Source organism: Tupaia chinensis, unplaced genomic scaffold, assembly GCF_000334495.1.
Source record: "Tupaia chinensis unplaced genomic scaffold, TupChi_1.0 Scaffold141530_1, whole genome shotgun sequence".
Lineage (NCBI taxonomy): Eukaryota > Metazoa > Chordata > Mammalia > Scandentia > Tupaiidae > Tupaia > Tupaia belangeri.
Genome location: NW_006201391.1, coordinates 1941271 through 1962304, shown reverse-complemented (window position 1 = coordinate 1962304; position 21034 = coordinate 1941271). Strand labels below are relative to the sequence as shown.

Below are 21034 nucleotides of genomic sequence, written 5' to 3'. Positions count from 1 at the left end.
ACACCTGCATCTGCAAGTCCTGCATCACAGAGTCAAGCAAGCACAGATCAAAAATACTGGGGGGGAGGGGGAATGGGCTGCATCTACACTAAACATGTACAGCTTTTATCATTATTCCCTAAACAGTACAGCATAACAAGTGCTTTCACAGTGCTTACTCTGTATTAGGTATTACAAGTAATCTATGGATGACTTCGGAGGTTGTAAATATAGGGTCATCAAGAAAGTCACAATGCATTCTTACACAGAAAAACATAGAAAATTACATCATGACTTTCCTGACAACCTAACAGGTTTTATGTAACTACATCACTTTGTATTAAGGACTTGAGAGTATCCACAAGAGGAGAGAGTCCCGAAACCAATCTTACCACCACCTCCACCACCCTGTACTGAGGGACAATTATACTCTATGATACTGCAATGGTAATCAGTCCCATGTTTGTCAAAACCAACATTACGTACAACACAAAGAATGAGCAGAAACTACAGAATTTGATTTATGATGTACCAGTGTAGGCTCATCACTTGCAATAAATATACCACACCAGTGCAAGCTGCTAATGATAGGGGAAACAAGTAGGGGCTAAGAGTATAAAGGAACTTGCACTATCCATCTGATTTTCCTATAAACCTAAAACTACTCCAAAAAGTCTACTAATTTTTTTTTTGAGAGAGAAATATGCATTTAAAATGATTTAAAAAAAAAAAACCATTTGGGTAGAATAGTAGACAAGTGGGTGAGTTCTTTCATTCTAAATTTATCTTTTGTTGTTATATTAATTTATCTTCAATAAAATTGGTATTTTGATGATATAATAAATCGAGGTCAAGTTTTCTGTAAAGAAACAAGGAAAACGCAATTCTGGCTAAGTCTGCACCAGCTGCCCAGTCTCCAAAGGGAAAAGCACTTCAATCCTAGTTTCACCTATATAAAACCGAAGACCCTGTATACTACCCATCTGAGACTTAAAAACAAACAAAAGTTGGGCAACTTCAATTAGTACACCATATATCTTAGAGGGAAGGGGGAGGGTATCCATAACTGTCAGTTGGTTTCAGTCTACTCAATTAGCAGCTAGGAATTTCAAAGCAGCTAGGGTAATTTCAAAGTTCCCCATAAATCTCCCTCTCTTATACCTATCATTTCTTAAAGAAAAAGTTACTATGAAACACAACTACCTAATATTTAATGATTTTAAACAATTTTCTTTAACAATGAAAAAGCCTACCAAGTCAAAATATTCTAGAAATTTTTACTTTCTAGAAAAACTAATAAGTAATCCACATAAAAAGCCAGAGTTCCAATATTCATTATAGTATAATTCCAGGGGTCAAGAAATTAACCTGGGGAACCAGCAGTTAGCGTAATGGCTATGTCACTGGACTCCCACGTAGTCGACCGCGGTTCGTGTCCCGGACCCGGTGGCTTAAAACTCACGCCGGGCGCGTGTGCGTGCGTGCCCAAGATCCCGAGAGGAGAATGGAGGAGAAGGGATTGCGGCGTGACCATCCCCCCTGGGGGGTGATTTCTCACTTTCTGTCTCTGTGTCTCTCTCTGTCTGTCTGGCGAGCGCACGCGCCCTACAGTGAAAATCTCTCCAAAAAAAGAAATTAACCTGTCCTCACACCTCCAGCACATTCTATGAAGAATGAGGAAACCAAATAGTCTTGATATGCAATGTCATTCTGTATCATGAATATCTACTGCCTGGACATTCAAGCATTCAAAGTCGAGTTTCCCAGGAGCCAGCAGTTAGCATAGCAGTTAAGGCACCCGATTCCCACATGGCTGACTCGTTTGAGTGCCAGACCTGGCAGCCTGAAAATCACACCAGACACCCAAAATCCCAAGAGAACAGAGGAGAAGGGACTGCTGCATGGCTGTCACCCCTCAGGGGTGATTCCTTGCTTTTTGTCTCTCTGGCAAGCACACATGCAGTCTAGCAAAAATCTCAGGGGGTGGGGCAGAGGGGAGGAAGAAGTCAAGTTTCTCCAGGGTTACTATAGATTTGGGGGAAAAATTAGATAAAGCAGAGCGAATAAAGAATTAGGAATGCACTGCACTGCTATCCTTACACAAGCTACTGTCTTGCTAAGGGTACATAAAAAGTATTTGGAACTGGCTTTATTTGCTTTAAGTAAAAGAGAGTGAGATGGAAAACAGAAAGACTTCAAAGTGTCACTATCTGAAAATCAGGAGAGTTTATCTTTATTCCACTGACTGAAAATTTTCATTGCTCAAAATTCTACAAATACTTGACACCAGCAGATAGCATAGTGGCTAAGGCAGTGGAGTCCTACGTGGCTAACCATGGTTTGAGTCCCAGACCTGGCAGCCTGAAAATCATAGCATGTGTATGTGTGCCCAATCCAGAGAAGGGACTGCAGTGTGGCCACCCCCGCCAGGGGGTGATTCTCGTTTTCTGTCTCTGTCTCTCCAGTGAGTGCACACACCCTATAGCAAAAAATCTCTAAAAAAACAAAAAAAATTTCAATGTATTGAGCTTTAAAATTAAAAAAAAAAAAAACCCTAACACAAACAGAAAACAGCTGGCAGAAAGGAACAAATAACTAAAAGTTGCTCTGAGTCTATAAATAGAAGTGGAAACCCTACACAGATTTGACTGCTGGGTTTTCAGCAAGTAGGGCGGATCTACTGTCCTTCAATCTATCAGTGTAGCTGAAGCGATGATGAGGAAAGAAAATACTATCCATGAGTTGTTCAATTCTTAAACTTCCTCAATTGCAAAGCCCCTCCCACCAATATCTATCAATAGATTAAATATCCTTGATTGAGTGAATAATTATACCTAAAATATGTTTTGGAAGAGACATTCGAACATGCTATTAACCCAACTACTCTCCCTAAAAAGTATGTCCTCAGGCCAGCAAACGGCGTAGAGGTTGAGGCAGCCGGCTCCCCAAGGCCAACTGCACAGTTTGAGCTCGTCTCGCAGCTTGAGAATCTCTGAGTGCTTGTGCGTACATGCCCAAAATCCCAAGGAGACTGGAGAAGAAGGGACTGTGGAGTGGCCATCCTCCCTGTGGAAGGGTGATTTCTCACCTTCTCTCTTCTATTTTTTTGGGAGAGGTTTTTGCCGTAGGGAACGTGCGCTCGCCAGACAGAGAGAGACAGAGAGAGAAAGCGAGAAACCACCCCCCCGGGGGGGATGGCCACGCCACAATCCCTTCTTCATTCTCCTCTCGGTATCTTGGGCACACTTGCACACGCGCCCAGCGTGAGTTTTAAGGCTCAGGGTCCAGGACGTGAACCGTGGTCGACTACATGGGAGTCCAGCGAAACAGCCATTACGCTAACTGCTGGTCCCTCACCTTCTCTCTTGATATCTCTCTGTCTCTGTCAAGTGCACGCTCAGTAGCAAAAACTAAAAACTTAATTTAAAAACTGTTTAAAAAGAGGTTCTCATAAACTAATTCTATGCATAAGCATAGAATGGCTTATTTTAAATTTCTGTTAAGACTATCTTCACAGAAGATAGTGATTGTTACTTCACAGGTCACAAAATAAAAATTTTAATTTAATTTAAATTTCTGCTAAGGCTCTCTTCCCAGAAGACAGCATTTCTGTCACAATAAGGTGACAGAATAAAAAACTTCAAAACGTCAGAGAAACATTTGACCCATATGCTCTAGGAGTAGAGATGTAGAAATCACTAATTCGGCCTAAAAGAAATGATGAAGGTTTAACAGAGGAAAGAACACCTGAGCTGGATTTTAACCACCAAATTGGAGTTTGCCAAGCAGAGAAGGGAAAAGGTACTTTGCGCTAAGTAAATACCATATGCAAGACAAGGAGTGCAGATCTATTTAGAAATTAAAGGGGGAACCAGTAGATGGCATAATGGATACGTCACTGGACTCCCATGTAGTGGACTGCAGTTAGAGTCCCAGACCCAGCAGCTTAAAACTCACACTGGGCGTGTGTGCCTGTGTGCCCAAAGTCCTGAGAGGAGAAAGGATACGGGATTGAGGGGTGGCCACCCCGCTGGTGGGTGATTTCTTGCTTTCTGTCTCTCTCTCTCTCGGTCTCTCCAGAGAGCACACAAGTCCTATGACAAAAATCTCTTAAAAAAAGAAGTTAGAGCAAGGGACGGCAATTGGGGTGGGAAGGAATTGGGTGTGAACACAACAAGGCCTCATGCAGGATCCTTGGAGTGAAGAAATGTTTTGTGTCTAGACGGTATCAACACTACTATCATGACTGAAATACTACACGCACTGGACACTCCAAATGTGCAAATCCAAAGTGCCCCAAATCTGAAACCTTTTGAGCACCAACATGACACCACAAGTGGTAAATTCTACACCTGATCTCATGTGCTAGGCTGCAATTACAATACCACAATACGAAAATATTGCATGTAATTATCTCAGGCTATGTGTGTAAGGTGTGTGTGAAACAAATGAATCTTGTTTTGACTTGGGTCCCTCCCCAAGATATCTCATTATGTACATGCAGATATTCAAAAATTTCAAAAAAATCCAAACCTGAAACATTTCAGATAAGGAATATTCAACATGTAATATAGTTACAAAAGTTTTGCCAGTGGGGGAACCAGCAGTTAGCGTAATGGCTATGTCGCTGGACTCCCACGTAGTCGACCGCGGTTCGTGTCCCGGATCCGGTGGCTTAAAACTCACGCCGGGCGCGTGTGTGTGCGTGCCCAAGATCCCGAGAGGAGAATGGAGGAAAAGGGATTGCGGCGTGACCATCCCCCCTGGGGGGTGATTTCTCGCTTTCTGTCTCTATGTCTCTCTCTGTCTGTCTGGCGAGCACACGCGCCCTACAGTGAAAATCTCTCCAAAAAAAAAAAAAAGTTTTGCCAGTGGCAAAAACTGAGCAAAGCATATGGGGGAATCTCTACTATTTTTTTGGTTTTTTTTTTTTACAATTGCATATAAATCTATGATTATCTCAAAATTAAGTTTGAAGCTGATGGCCAGCAGATGGCATGGAGATTAAGGCAACTGGATCCCATGTAGTCTTCATGGTTTAAGTCCTAGACCTCGCTTGAAAAATCACACCTAGAACATGTATGTGTGCATGTGCGTGGGGAGGGGTGCCCAAAGTTCTGACAAGAGAATGAAGAAGGACTGTGGCATGTCCATCTCCTCTGAGGGATGATTCTCACTTACTCCCCCCCACCCTTCACTACAAGTGTATGTGGCCTATAACAAAAAAAAAACTTTAAAAATTAAAAAAACAAAGAAAGAAAGAAAAAGAAAAATATTTGGGGCTAGCTCAACAGCCTAGTGGTTAAGGCAGTCAGATATGGCATAGCCAGTCACGTGTTTCAAATCCTGAACTGGTGGGCTGAGAAACATGCTGGGCACATGTGCATGCACACCCAAAATTCCAAAAGGAGGGAGAAATGAAGGATAAGGGACTGCAGCACAACTATATCCCATGGGGAATGCTTTCTCCTTTCCCTCTCTCTGGTGAGTACATGTGCCCTTCTAGTTTAAAAAAAAAAAATTAAATAAAAAAGCAGGCAAGAGCAGCTCCGCCATATTACACATAATACTCTACACCACAAATTTCAATGCAAGAAAACGGCTTCTCAGTAAAGTATGTATACAAACACTTAATAGCAACTGGAGACCAAAACTTTCTAAAAAATCTCATTTTGCCAAAATATGACAATGGCTATGATGCAAAAACAACAGTTAAACCTGGGGGTCAGCAGATGGCATGATGGTTAAGGTTCTGGATTCCCACATGGCTGACCAGGACTTGAGTCCCAGACCTAGTGGTTTGGGGAAAGGGGGAAAAAAAAAAAAATCATACCAGATGCGTGCGCTGGGGTGCCCAAAATCCCAAGAGGAAAACAGAGGAAAAGGGAACCTGATATAGCCATCTCCCCACAGGGAGAAGGAGGATTTCTTACTTTCCCTCTCTGTCTTTAGCAAGTGAATGCACTGTATGGAAAAATAAATAAATAAATAAATAAAGTCAAGCCTGAAATTACTATGCAATTCACCAAATTTCACTCCTGGGTATATATCTAAGAGAACTGAAAGCAAGGAATTAGACAGATACCTGTAAATCAATGTTCAAACAGCATATTCCCAACATTTAAAAGGTAGAAGCAAACCAAATGTTTACCAATAGGTAAGTGGATAACAAAAAGTGGTATAAACATACAGTAAATATTATTGAGCCATAAAAAGAAATGAAGTTTTGATTCATGCTGCAACACTGATGAACCTTGAAAACATTATGCTAAGTAAAACACAACCAGCTATAAAAAGGACAAATATTACACGATCCTATTTAGAAAAGGTTCTATTCAAGTAACACTCATGAGGCAGAGCAGAGGCTGAGCAGGAAGGCGGAATTACTGCCGAATGGCCTCTGTTTCCTGTGAAGAAGTTTTAGAAACAGATACACCCACATGATACTGAGTGTGTGCTTAATGCTACTAAATTGTAAACTTTACAATGACCAAAATGGTAAACTCCATGTTATTTAATTTTAAAATTAAACAAACAAACAAAAAATAGTAAGAGCAGATACAACTTAGTATGCCAGAAGCTTCATCTTATAAATTATATATAGAAATTAATTCATTTAAGTACCTAAAATAGAGATATTAGACTCCACATATAACATGCAAAATAAACCAAGACGCACTTTGGGGAACAAACACATAACTGGTAACTAGTAGAACAGAGTCTGAATCTCAGCTTTCAGGCTCCTCATATTCAAAATCTATCCTATTTCTACAGGTTTACTAATAGATGATTAATATCATAAAGAACAGTTGATAATCATCTGTCAATATCAATTCATTGATCCTTACTTTGGGAATATATGAAAACAAAAAATTTTTAAGTCAAATTATCAATTAAATTAGGTGGATAAGCTTTTTCTTTTTTTAAAGTGCTCAATTGAGAGCCAAGAGAACATACATCTTATAAAGAAAAAGGGTATCAAATTAAGATTTTATGAACTGGCAAATAAGATAATCAAGGCTGCACTTCAGGAAAATAAATTATGGTACTATATACTGTCTGTCCAGTAAACCTTTTTAGTTTACTTTTATCTACATTTATTTTATGCTTTTCTCCTGTGCCCTAAGTTTTTTGTTTCTTCAGTTTATTCTGGGATTAACTTTTTCTTCTGTGCAACTTCCCCTCTGGTTTAGGAACAACCTGCTCCTTCTCAGTGAGGGTCATCTCGATGTGGCAGGGGGAGCTCGTGTATGGGTTAATCCCACCGTACGTATGACATGAGCTCTGTACGTATGACGGTGCATCTTGGGTGCTTTGTTCACCTGAATGTGCTCAATGATCAGACAGTCTACATCTAACCCTTATGCTCAGCATGACTCTGCATTTTTAAACATGGGCAGCAAAAATGCAGCTCTCTTTCTGGACCACCAACTCTGTATCCAGGCGTGACCATCCCCCCTGGGGGGTGATTTCTCGCTTTCTGTCTCTATGTCTCTCTCTGTCTGTCTGGCGCGCCCCCGCGCCCTACAGTGAAAATCTCTCAAAAAAAAAAAAAAGTTTTGCCAGTGGCAAAAACTGAGCAAAGCATATGGGGGAATCTCTACTATTTTTTTGGTTTTTTTTTTTTACAATTGCATATAAATCTATGATTATCTCAAAATTAAGTTTGAAGCTGATGGCCAGCAGATGGCATGGAGATTAAGGCAACTGGATCCCATGTAGTCTTCATGGTTTAAGTCCTAGACCTCGCTTGAAAAATCACACCTAGAACATGTATGTGTGCATGTGCGTGGGGAGGGGTGCCCAAAGTTCTGACAAGAGAATGAAGAAGGACTGTGGCATGTCCATCTCCTCTGAGGGATGATTCTCACTTACTCCCCCCCACCCTTCACTACAAGTGTATGTGGCCTATAACAAAAAAAAAACTTTAAAAATTAAAAAAACAAAGAAAGAAAGAAAAAGAAAAATATTTGGGGCTAGCTCAACAGCCTAGTGGTTAAGGCAGTCAGATATGGCATAGCCAGTCACGTGTTTCAAATCCTGAACTGGTGGGCTGAGAAACATGCTGGGCACATGTGCATGCACACCCAAAATTCCAAAAGGAGGGAGAAATGAAGGATAAGGGACTGCAGCACAACTATATCCCATGGGGAATGCTTTCTCCTTTCCCTCTCTCTGGTGAGTACATGTGCCCTTCTAGTTTAAAAAAAAAAAATTAAATAAAAAAGCAGGCAAGAGCAGCTCCGCCATATTACACATAATACTCTACACCACAAATTTCAATGCAAGAAAACGGCTTCTCAGTAAAGTATGTATACAAACACTTAATAGCAACTGGAGACCAAAACTTTCTAAAAAATCTCATTTTGCCAAAATATGACAATGGCTATGATGCAAAAACAACAGTTAAACCTGGGGGTCAGCAGATGGCATGATGGTTAAGGTTCTGGATTCCCACATGGCTGACCAGGACTTGAGTCCCAGACCTAGTGGTTTGGGGAAAGGGGGAAAAAAAAAAAAATCATACCAGATGCGTGCGCTGGGGTGCCCAAAATCCCAAGAGGAAAACAGAGGAAAAGGGAACCTGATATAGCCATCTCCCCACAGGGAGAAGGAGGATTTCTTACTTTCCCTCTCTGTCTTTAGCAAGTGAATGCACTGTATGGAAAAATAAATAAATAAATAAATAAAGTCAAGCCTGAAATTACTATGCAATTCACCAAATTTCACTCCTGGGTATATATCTAAGAGAACTGAAAGCAAGGAATTAGACAGATACCTGTAAATCAATGTTCAAACAGCATATTCCCAACATTTAAAAGGTAGAAGCAAACCAAATGTTTACCAATAGGTAAGTGGATAACAAAAAGTGGTATAAACATACAGTAAATATTATTGAGCCATAAAAAGAAATGAAGTTTTGATTCATGCTGCAACACTGATGAACCTTGAAAACATTATGCTAAGTAAAACACAACCAGCTATAAAAAGGACAAATATTACACGATCCTATTTAGAAAAGGTTCTATTCAAGTAACACTCATGAGGCAGAGCAGAGGCTGAGCAGGAAGGCGGAATTACTGCCGAATGGCCTCTGTTTCCTGTGAAGAAGTTTTAGAAACAGATACACCCACATGATACTGAGTGTGTGCTTAATGCTACTAAATTGTAAACTTTACAATGACCAAAATGGTAAACTCCATGTTATTTAATTTTAAAATTAAACAAACAAACAAAAAATAGTAAGAGCAGATACAACTTAGTATGCCAGAAGCTTCATCTTATAAATTATATATAGAAATTAATTCATTTAAGTACCTAAAATAGAGATATTAGACTCCACATATAACATGCAAAATAAACCAAGACGCACTTTGGGGAACAAACACATAACTGGTAACTAGTAGAACAGAGTCTGAATCTCAGCTTTCAGGCTCCTCATATTCAAAATCTATCCTATTTCTACAGGTTTACTAATAGATGATTAATATCATAAAGAACAGTTGATAATCATCTGTCAATATCAATTCATTGATCCTTACTTTGGGAATATATGAAAACAAAAAATTTTTAAGTCAAATTATCAATTAAATTAGGTGGATAAGCTTTTTCTTTTTTTAAAGTGCTCAATTGAGAGCCAAGAGAACATACATCTTATAAAGAAAAAGGGTATCAAATTAAGATTTTATGAACTGGCAAATAAGATAATCAAGGCTGCACTTCAGGAAAATAAATTATGGTACTATATACTGTCTGTCCAGTAAACCTTTTTAGTTTACTTTTATCTACATTTATTTTATGCTTTTCTCCTGTGCCCTAAGTTTTTTGTTTCTTCAGTTTATTCTGGGATTAACTTTTTCTTCTGTGCAACTTCCCCTCTGGTTTAGGAACAACCTGCTCCTTCTCAGTGAGGGTCATCTCGATGTGGCAGGGGGAGCTCGTGTATGGGTTAATCCCACCGTACGTATGACATGAGCTCTGTACGTATGACGGTGCATCTTGGGTGCTTTGTTCACCTGAATGTGCTCAATGATCAGACAGTCTACATCTAACCCTTATGCTCAGCATGACTCTGCATTTTTAAACATGGGCAGCAAAAATGCAGCTCTCTTTCTGGACCACCAACTCTGTATCCAGCCCCACTGTTTGGCCTGGGCACATTTAGCAACCCCACCACTCTAATGATGAAATGGCACACACAGCTTCTGTAAAGTAATATCCTTCATATACTTGGTGGCTTTTCAGACATGCACACCCTTGATGGCCTGGGCAGTTTCACAGGTGTTCTTAAAGTGAACATGAAGACTTGAACCTCTTGATGTGCATGACTTTGTGGGGTCATGCACATCAAGGGAATAGGGAGCCATTTTCAAAGACCATGTCAGCCCCCTAAAGAGAAGAGAGTTTTTATTAAAGTAACAAATACATACACAAAAGTATCCAAAGTTCACAAAGGTTAGCTGTGAAAACAGCAAGAAATAATACTGGGTGGTGGGGAAAGTCATGATTGCATAGAAAAACGTGACAGTGCCCAGAGGAACCCTTCTCCCCTACGGATGCCCCTTCCTATCAACTTCAGCTTTCTAAACATTAAATTTTAAGAGGCCCAACCCCTTTCCTTGCCAATTAATTGTGACAGAAATCATCCAGCAAGTTTCTGTAAGGATTTCAACAGGCAGAATATATTTAGAATATATTTAGTACTTCTTTTGAGGTGATTAAAAAAAAATTATCTAGTACTTGAAAGGAAACCTGGTACATTTTAATATCCTGGCTGATACTAGTGCTCAAATAAATTATTCCATCTTAAAAAAAAAATGTCCATTCCACCTTCTTAGTGGTTTCAAATGTGTATGTTTTCCCTTATTGACATCTGAAAGAGGAAACAGGCACAACATACAGACTCCTCCATGTGGAGCGTCCCATACTACTCAGGCTTCCAGTCGAGGGAAGCACACACCGGGGTTTGAGTACCAGACCTGATAGCTTGCTGCTTTCTCCCTTTTCCCCTCCCTCTCTCCCTGTCTCTCTCTGGTCAAATTAAAACATAATAATAAATACAATTAAATAAGTAATTATTTTTTATTAGAGATTTTTGCTATAGGGCCCATATACTTGCCAGATTCACAGAGAGAGACAGAGACAGAAAGTGAGAAATCAACCCTCAGGGGGGATGGCCACACTGCAATCTCTTCGTTCTCTTCTCAGGATCTTGGGCACACACATGCATGCTCCCAGCATGATTTTCAAGCCACCAGGCCTGGGACTTAAACTGCAATCAGCCATGTGGAAATCTAGCCATGGAACCCCTACACCATCTGCTGGCCCCAAATAAATTATTCTTTAAAAATAAATGAATAAAGATCATCTATCCCAAGAGTCCCTGAAGACACACTCTAAAGCAACCACTCAGTCACTCCTTGTTACACTGTCTTTTAACCTCCTCCACAGCACTTGTCTCTGATATCTTATAACAGGTCTTTTCCCACCAGACTGAAAGCTCCAAAGAGCAAAGCAATCATCTTCCTTTTACTCCTATATTTTCAGCACCTAAATAGCAACTGGCACACAGCAAGTGTATTCAGTAAATATTTGCCAAGTAAGTGAATAGAAAACTACTAACAGTTCCAGAGTAAGTTCAGGGGAAGAAGTGTGCTTGCCAAAGACAAGTGTGCTTGCAACACTAACCCCTTTATTCTTCTCATTTGTTTCTTCTGGTAGATCACCTGTCCAATTCACTGTGTTTATCTGCCTCCCCCTCCAGAACTGTGAAACTTCTTAGTATTAGGAAGCCTTTAGAGTTTACTTTTTGTATTCCCAATACCTAGCAAAGCAGATGCTCAAAAACGTTTGCTGGATGATAATCACGAAGATAATGATACAGGAACAGCTAGCATGCACCAAGTGCTTACTATGTGCAAAGAACATTTCCTGTGGGTTATCTGTTTAATCCTTATGGCAATCCTAGGAGATAGGTATGATTATTTTTCCCATTTGACAGATGACAAAATGGCCAGTGACACTGCAATTAACTCATCTAAATTGATACAGTTAATAAGTAACAGAGTCAGGATTCAACCTATTCTGCCTGACATCTAAGCCAATGCTTCTTACCAAAAACTCTTTATGCTTGAATAAAACATAAGCTGTTCTCAAATAAATGCATTATAGTATTTAAGTGTCAAAACAAAGTTTTATACAAAACTGAAAGTACACTCTACTTTACAACAATGACTATACTAAACAGTCAAGAAATGAGGAAGAGGGACCAGCAGATGGCATAGTGGTTATGTTGCTGGACTCCCACACAGTCGACCACAGTTTGAGTCCAGGGCTTGGTGGCTTAAAACATGCCAGATGCGTGCATGTGCATGCCCAAAATCCCAAGAGGAGAACAAAGGGATTGTGGTGTGGCCATTCCCCCGGGAGGTAATTTCTCACTTTCTGTATCTCTGTTTCTCCGGTGAGTGCATGTGCCCTACAGGCAATAATCTTTTTAAATAAATAAATAAATAAATAAATAAATAAAGAAGGAACATGGAACTTTGGTACATACCAGAAAACAACAAAAAGTCTGATTAAAGCTGGAGTCCTTCCCCAAATACTCGGAACATTTCAGAGAAAAGGCTCCAGGTAAAAAGTAGTTACTGTGAGGCCCAGAGATAGCACAGAGGTTAAGGCAGCTGGATCTCACTTGGTTGACTGCAAGGTTTTGAGTCATGTCCTGGTGGCTTGAAAAACACATTCATGAATTCCCTAAATCCCAAGAGGAGAAAGGATTATGGTATGGCCATACCCCCTGGGGGGCAATTTCTCACTTCCCCTTTCTCTGCCTCCCCAGTGAGAACATGCACTCTCTAGTGAATTTAGGACAGCATGGTTCACTGGTAACACAACACTCTGTGATGCTTAAACCACATGGGAAATTCCTGGATTCAAATCCTGAAATCCCTCCATACGTGTTGGGGGCAAGTGTATGCCCATAACCCTGGCTGGCTGAGGCTGGGGTTAGGTCATGATGTGAAGACCCTGTTAGGGTTAACATTGTGTATGTGTGTGTATGTTTCTCACATGGAAAAAAGGTTAATATTACAGACTATAAGAAATACCTCCATAAATCTGACTTTTTAAATTTTTGTTTTAGACAGATTTTTGCTATAAGGTGCATGTGCTCGCCGGAGAGGCAGAGAAAGAGAGCGAAAAATGCTCCTCCAGGGGATGGCTACACCGCAATCCCTTCTTGATTCTCCTCTTGGGATCTTGGGCACACACGCACATGCACCTGGCATGAGGGTTTTTTGTTTGTTTAGAGAGAGATTTTTGCATGTGCCATGCACTCAGCAGAGACAGAAAGCAAGAGATCACCCCCAAAGGGGGATGGCCATGCTGCAATCCCTTCTCCATTCTCCTCTCAGGATCTTGGACACACACGAACATGCACCAGCCATTAGTTTTTGTTTTTTAAGTTGCCAGTCCAGGACTCAAACCATGATCAACTATGTAGGAGTCATGCAACATAACCATTACACCCTCTGCTGGACCCAAGAATAAAATTTTAAAGCAGAGTACAGTAATTTTCTAAACTTGAAATCTCATACTCTTTCTGCGAAGTAGTTCTAATATAATTGTATCAATAAAAGCAATTTTTTTCACTAGCCTTTTAATCAAGAATGTTAGGGGAACCAGCAGTTAGTGTAATGGCTATGTCGCTGGACTCCCACATAGTCAACCACGGTTCGCGTCCCAGATCCGGTGGCTTAAAACTCACGCTGGGCGCGTGTGTGTGCGTGTCCAAGATCCCGAGAGGAGAATGGAGGAGAAGGGATTGCAGTGTGACCATCCCCCCCTTGGGGGGTGATTTCTCGCTTTCTGTCTCTATGTCTCTGTCTGGCGAGCACACGCGCCCTATAGCCCTATAGAGGAAAAACCTCTCTCAAAAAAAAAAAAAAAGAATGTTCGGAATGCCGCATTACAAAGAATCAAAGATTAAATCCAAATATTAACATCTCTTACATAATGACTAAGAACAATATTATTATTAAGTCTCTCCCATGCCAAATTGAAAATGCTCCAGTCTCCGGTCCCATTAATAACTGACTACTTATAAACTTTATTAAGGGTTGTCTTTAGTTTTCACAAATCCAAAACACTACACAAGGGTAAAAGCCAATCTTCAATGTCATCTCATTACTAGTACACAAATGCCTGTATGTACAATCAGAATCATACTGCATTCTCTCCAACCAGCACACTCAACACGAAGGACACTCCCACACTAAATGCACACAGTTAAGCCTCCAAAGCTCAGAGGACAATTGTCCTCACCTTTGCACCATGTTTTAGCATCAACAAACAGAAAACTCTGCTAAGAACACATTCTTCTGGGCAAGCAAAGCAGAAACAGTATCAAGGACCTAGCTCAAAGGAGAGGAGACAGCAACACTGACTGGGAAATGGTAAATCTGATGGTATGCACCAAGTAAAATAGTTAAGTCAGTCATAGGCTTGTAGGCCAAAATATACTCAAATAAAAAACAAGATTCTTCTTTCCAATCACACTACCCAAGCACTTCCTACTTGGCATCTAAAAAGGTACTATATTTAATATAAATACTAAATATCATTTTACCATTTTTAAGTTTTTAACTCTGCTTCTGTACAACTACACTCTCTCATCTGTTAAGAGATCTCTGTGTCTATACTCATATACATTATCGCATACTTTTCCATAAAGTCTAAATGCACTTTTAAACTTCAAATCCAGAGAAAGTAAAATAAGGCATACAGTCATCCCAATTTATAACCTATTAAAATTCAGAAATAATCTTTTCTCATTTTATATGGTTCTTCTTCCCAGTTATGTGAGAACTAATTAAATACCATCTGACTACTTATTAAAGAATTTCTGGGGACCAGCAGAGGGCGAAACGGTTACGTCACTGGACTCCCACACAGTTGACCACAGTTCAAGTCCCAGACCCATTAGCTTGAAACTCACACCAGGTACGTGTTGTGCATGCATGCCCAAAATCCCAAAAGGAGAATGAAGGAAAATGGGTTGTGGCATGGCCATCACCCCACGGGGAGGGGGTGGCGGGGGGGGAGGGGGTGACTTCTCACTTTTTCTCTCTGGGGAGGGCACGTGCCTTATAGCAAAAATCTCTCTTAAAAAGAAAATGAATTTCTCTATGTTACAGTGACCAATTAATGTTAATCCACATACTAGCAACAAACACTAAAAAATTTTTTTGGGGGGTAGAGGAGTTCTGCCTTAGGGCAAGTGCACGTGCCATAGACAGACAGTGAGAGGGAAAGTGAGAACTCAACTCCGAGGGGCATAGACTAGGCTCAATCTCTTCTTCTCCATTCTCCTCCCAGGATCTTGGGCATGAATACATGCATGAACACACATACGCCTGGCTTGAGTTTCAAGTCACTGAGTCCAGAACTCGAACTGTAGTTGGTCATGTGGGAGTCCAATGACATAACTGCTACATCATCTGCTAGCCCCAAAATAAAATGTTTTAAAAGTTCAGTACCCGGGAACCAGCAGTTAGCGTAATGGCTATGTCGCTGGACTCCCACATAGTCGACCGCGGTTCGCGTCCCGGACCCAGTGGCTTAGAACTCACGCCGGGCGCGTGTGCGTGCGTGCCCAAGATCCCGAGAGGAGAATGGAGGAGAAGGGATTGCGGCGTGACCATCCCCCCAGGGGGTGATTTCTCGCTTTCTGTCTCTGTCTGTCGTCTGTCTCTGTCTGGCGAGCGCTCGCGCCCTATAGCGAAAACCTCTCCAAAAAAAAAAAAAAAAAAGTTCAGTACCCCAAATAACTAAAATCTAGTAACAGATGTCTAACACTTTAACCCAAATAACTACGACACTGCTGAGAAAAATTTTAAAACCCAAACAAGTATAAAGGTCTATCATTTTGAAGGACTGAAGAGTCAGTATTGTTAAGATGACAATTCTTCCTCCAAAATGACCTATATATATTCAACACAATCCCAACCTACAGTTCATCAGGCTTTTTGGCAGAAATTGATATGGACACTAAAACTTACAGAAATGCAAAGGACCTAGAATACCCAAATTCTACTATAAAGCTTTACAAAGTGTAGTAATGGCGTAAGTACACACATGGAGATCAATGCCACAGAACAGAATGCAGGCTAAGACACACTCACGTATGGAAAACTGGCTTTCAGCAAAGTATAATGCAATGAGGAAAAAGTAGTCTTTTCACCAAGTGGTGTTAGAACAGTTTTCTCTCTTTCGCTATTTAAAAAGTAATAATAACCTATCGAATTAAATAAATAAATCATCCTTTTTAAAAAAAAGAAAAAGAAAGAAAAGAAAAATGCTAGCTAAAACCACAATGAGACAGTACCTTACACTGAAAGAATGGCTAAAATTAAAAACACAAAATTAAACATTAATGAAAACTAGTATATAAATGATAGGAGGATAAAACAGTACAACCATTTAGAAAACTGTTAACTTAAGAAAATGCCAAACATATACTATAGAATATCACAGACATTCTACTCCTAAGTATTTACCCAGAAAAGTAAAAATACAAGTCTGCAAAAAGACTTACACAGGAATTTCACAGCAGCTTTAATCACATTAGCAAAAGCTGAAAACCCAAGGGCCAATCCCATGGACTAGTCATTAAGGTAGCCAGATGCCACATGGTCAACGATAGTTCAAATCTCAACCCTGGCAGCTTGAAAAACACTTTCTCCCTCTCTTTCTGTCTCTGGAGAGTTGCATCCACCTTATAGCAAAAAATTTTTAATTAAAAAAAAAAAAAGATGAGGGACCAGCAGTTAGCATAATGGCTATGTCACTAGACTCCCATGTAGTCGACCGCAGTTCGAGTCCCGGACCCGGTGGCTTAAACTCACGCCGGGCGCATGTGCGTACGTGCCCAAGATCCTGAGAGGAGAATGGAGGAGAAGGGATTGTGGCGTGACCATCCCTCCTGAGGGGTGATTTCTCGCTTTCTGTCTCTCTGTCTCTCTCTGTCTGGCAAGTGCACACGCCCTATAGTGAAAGTCTCTCAAAAAAAAAAAAATATATATAACATATATATATATATGATGAAAATTATGTATCTTGACTAGGGTGATGGTTTTATCTGGGTATATACATTAACAAAATTTATCAAGGGGCCAGGGCCAGGTGGTGGTGCAGTGATAAAACACAAACTGTGCAAGACAGACCTGCAAGGAAAAAGCTGTCAGTTTGCGCTCAGAGACCTTCCTGAGTATACTGGGCAAAGCTGTGCCCATGACGTGATCAGTACGCCATCTGTGAGCCCCACCTTTACACAATTCTTATAGTCATATTACAATGGTCATTATGATTTCACAAGAACTACACAAGGACTCTTGAGTATTGTTTCTGACAAAGATTAGTACACACACACACACACACACACACACAAAACCAAATACAAAAAAAAGGAACAATAGTCCTGAATATTACAGTTAAAGAAATCCTGAAATAGGATAAACATGAGGTCTTCAAAACATTCATGTAAAATGTGTATTATTAAAAAATTACATGGGCCAGTTGGGAGCATAATGGATAAGGCACTGGACTCCCACATCATTGACCATGGCTCAAATCCCAGACCCGGCAGCTTGAAAAATCACACGGGATTCAAATGCATGCATGCCCAAAATCCCAAGAGGAGAGTAGAGAAAAAGGGACAGTAGTGTGGCAATCCCTACTGGAGAGTGATTTCTCATTTTCTCTGTCTTTCTGCCAATCACACATACCCTATAACAAAAATCTCTCCAAAAAAAAAATTAGATTTCAAAAAATTGTGCCAAAATAAACTTGCACCTTCTTTTTAAAACTCATTTATTTTATTTCTTACATGACTGAGAGTAACACAGAGTAAGAAGTGGAGAAAGAAAGGTAGGTACCCCCATCGGGGTCCTCACATTGTGATGCACACCCAGGCTCACCCAGCCCAGGTTACAGAAATGCATGCCTAGCATGTACACAGAGACCTCCAGATGTGAACCCAGGACCTTGCCACAAGGCCAAGCACTGCAGACCACGCATTACTGCTGCTGGCCCTAAACACTTTTTGAAGTCTCCACATATGAGCTGTCATACTTATAATGAACCAAAATACGTAAAATATGCAGCGACCAGTCTCCATAAATTATCTGCACTATAAAATCACATAACCCATGGTTTCAACTAATCTGGAAATAAATCTGTTCAGATAACATACAGTCAACCTTGCAGAAAAAAATCAAAACCCTACTTTCAAAGTGATAAAGCAGTTCTCTCCCACCGGTAAATAACCATTCAGGACCCTGCTTCATCTCACATAGTACCCTCAAAAACAGCCTTTCTTCATTTTTTCACAGGCAGCAGATGAAGAACCCAAGGAAGTGGTTAATTACCATTCTCAAAATTACAAGTCAGAAATGTAAAAATAAAACTTGTTATCTAATACCTTTCTCAATATTGCTCAGTTTCACAAGGATATCATCTGAACGCCAATGTAAAGAAGAGAAAGGAAAAGAAAAACCTAGGCTGTATAACTATCGCAAGCCTCAGAAGCAATTCTTAGACTATAATTAAAACTCTCAAGTGAAAAAAGTTTTCATTCTTTTTAAAAAATATTTAATCTTTTTTATTATTACTATTATTATTTTTAAGTTTGCTATTAAAGCATGTGTGTTCACCAGAGAGAGACAGAGAGAAAGGGAAGGTGAGAAAGCAAATTACCAGGTCCAGGACTCAAACTACTGTTGGCCACGTGGGAGTCCAGTGACATAACTGCCACGCCATCTGCTGGTCCCCAAAGTTGTCATTCTTAGAAATTTATAGTGCATTTTGGGACCAGCAATTATCGTAATGGTTATGTCGCTGGACTCCCATGTAGTCAACCATAGTTCGAGTCCTGGACCCGGTGGCTTGAAACTCACACAGGGCGCGCATGCATGCGTGCCTAAGATCCTGAGAGGAGAATGGGGGAGAAGGGATTGCGGCGTGGCCATCCCCCCTGGGGGGTGATTTCTCGCTTTCTGTCTGTCTTTCTGGCACATGCACATACCCTATAGCAAAAACCTCTCCAAAAAAAGAAAAGAAATTTATAGTGCATTTTATCAAACATCTCAGAAAAGATTCAAATACATGTACATAACTAGCTTAAAATTAAAAGTCTCAAACTTCAGAATAGAGATGTGACTAACAGCAACTGTATGACTAAATAATAAAGTATCCTAAAAAGTTTTAGATCGAGATCAATTGAACTAAGTTCCAAGGTCTGTGCATATTAACCAGCAATACATGAATTCAGCTCTTTCTTTTAACTAGATCCTGAAACTGTCTGCAACCCAACTTCCATTTAATAACTGGCTAAGAGAAATGACATTTAGGTGAGAGCTACAAAGCAAGTTATATCTATCTACTCCTCTAGGTTCTATTTCTGGATCAGGTAATCCACCAATCACTACTGTGGCCCAGAGATTGTGTTACTGTGCTGAACATGAAACCATGCCCTGCTTACAAGAATTAAAATTCAAAATGTCAAAACACTATTAACAGTGCTTGTGGTAATTCAGTATAGATATTAAAAAAATTAATCCCTGCCTCACATTGCATATCAAAAAAATTTGTTTCAGGCATAATCATGACCTAAATGTAAAGAATCAAATTTCTAAAACTTTTACGCAAAATAAATGAGAATCTGGACCAGCAGGTGGCATGGTGTTTAAGGCACTTGACTCCCATATGGTCAACAGCAGTTCAAATCCCAGACCTGGCCACTTGAAAATCATGCCAGGCACATGTGTAGGTGTACCCAAAATCCCAGGAGAAGGGATTGTGAGGTGGCCATCCCTTTAGGGGGTTGGTTTCTCACTTGCCCTGTCTCTCTCCTGTGAGTATATGTGCCCTATGGCAAAAACATAAATACAAATACAAGTGAATAAATAAATTCCCATAACCTCCAAAAGCTTCAGACCATTGTATTTCTGGTTAACTTACCCTAGAGGACTTCATTTCAAATGTAATTTCTCTTTCCTTCTCTCTTTCTCACACACACACAATTTCACATAACATTTTATTCTTACTGCCTGCAGTACTATCTGATTGTTTTTTAAAGAGAGTTTTGCAATAAGACATATGCACTTACTGGACAGACAAGAGAGACAAAGAGAAATCACCCCCCCAGAGGTATGGCCACGTTACAATACCTCCTCCACTCTCCTCTCGGGACTTTGGCCATGCAAACACGCATCTGGTGTGAGATTAAGCTACTGGATACAGGACTTGAACCGTGGTTAACTACATGCGAGACCAGCAATGTAGCCATTATTCCATCTGCTTGTCCCTAACTTGATTTTTTTTTTATTATATTTTAACTCCTAAATTGATTTCATTACTCACTAATGGGTCACATACAGTTTAAAAACTTATCAAAGACCTTAACTATAGGCACAAGTATTCCTAATCAGGAATATTCAATGTAGTATTTTTTAAAATAGTTTTCCCTTTTATTTATTTATTTATTTTAAAGGAGACTGAGAGCGAGAGGAGAGGAGAGGAGGAAAAAAGAGAAGAGAGGGAAGAAAGGATGGATTTTTGACCGTCTCCTTATGCGGTGAGCCTCCTGCCCCAAAGTCCCAGGTAGCTAGAATTACAGGCAAAAGCTACCTCAACCAGCCTGTTTAAGCTGGTCCAGAAATAAACCCAGGTCTTCCATGCAGGGATGCCCCTACCTGTGCCACCGCAGCTGGGATATAGCATTGTTTCTAATACAGAAAAAATCAGGAACAATCAAACTGCCTATCAGCATGAGAATGAATCAATTTAAATCAGCTGTGGGGCCAGCAAGTCATTAAGGTCCTGAAGGCACTGAACTCCCACATGGCTAACTGCAGTTCAATTCATGGCCAGACCTGGTGGCTTGCTTTCTCACTTTCTCTCTGTCTCTCTCTAGTGAGTGCATGTGACTCGCAGCAAATTAAGAAATAATAGTAAAATTAAATAAATAAATCTTCAAAACAAAAGTTTTAAATAA

At 40.2% G+C, this 21034-nt stretch overlaps 1 protein-coding gene across 2 annotated transcripts in view; it reads right to left on the bottom strand.

The window, feature by feature from the left end:
• Positions 1 to 21034, bottom strand: part of ADIPOR2 (adiponectin receptor 2) — an 83248-nt gene that overhangs the window by 45862 nt on the left and 16352 nt on the right. The gene's annotated exons all lie outside the window — the stretch shown is intronic.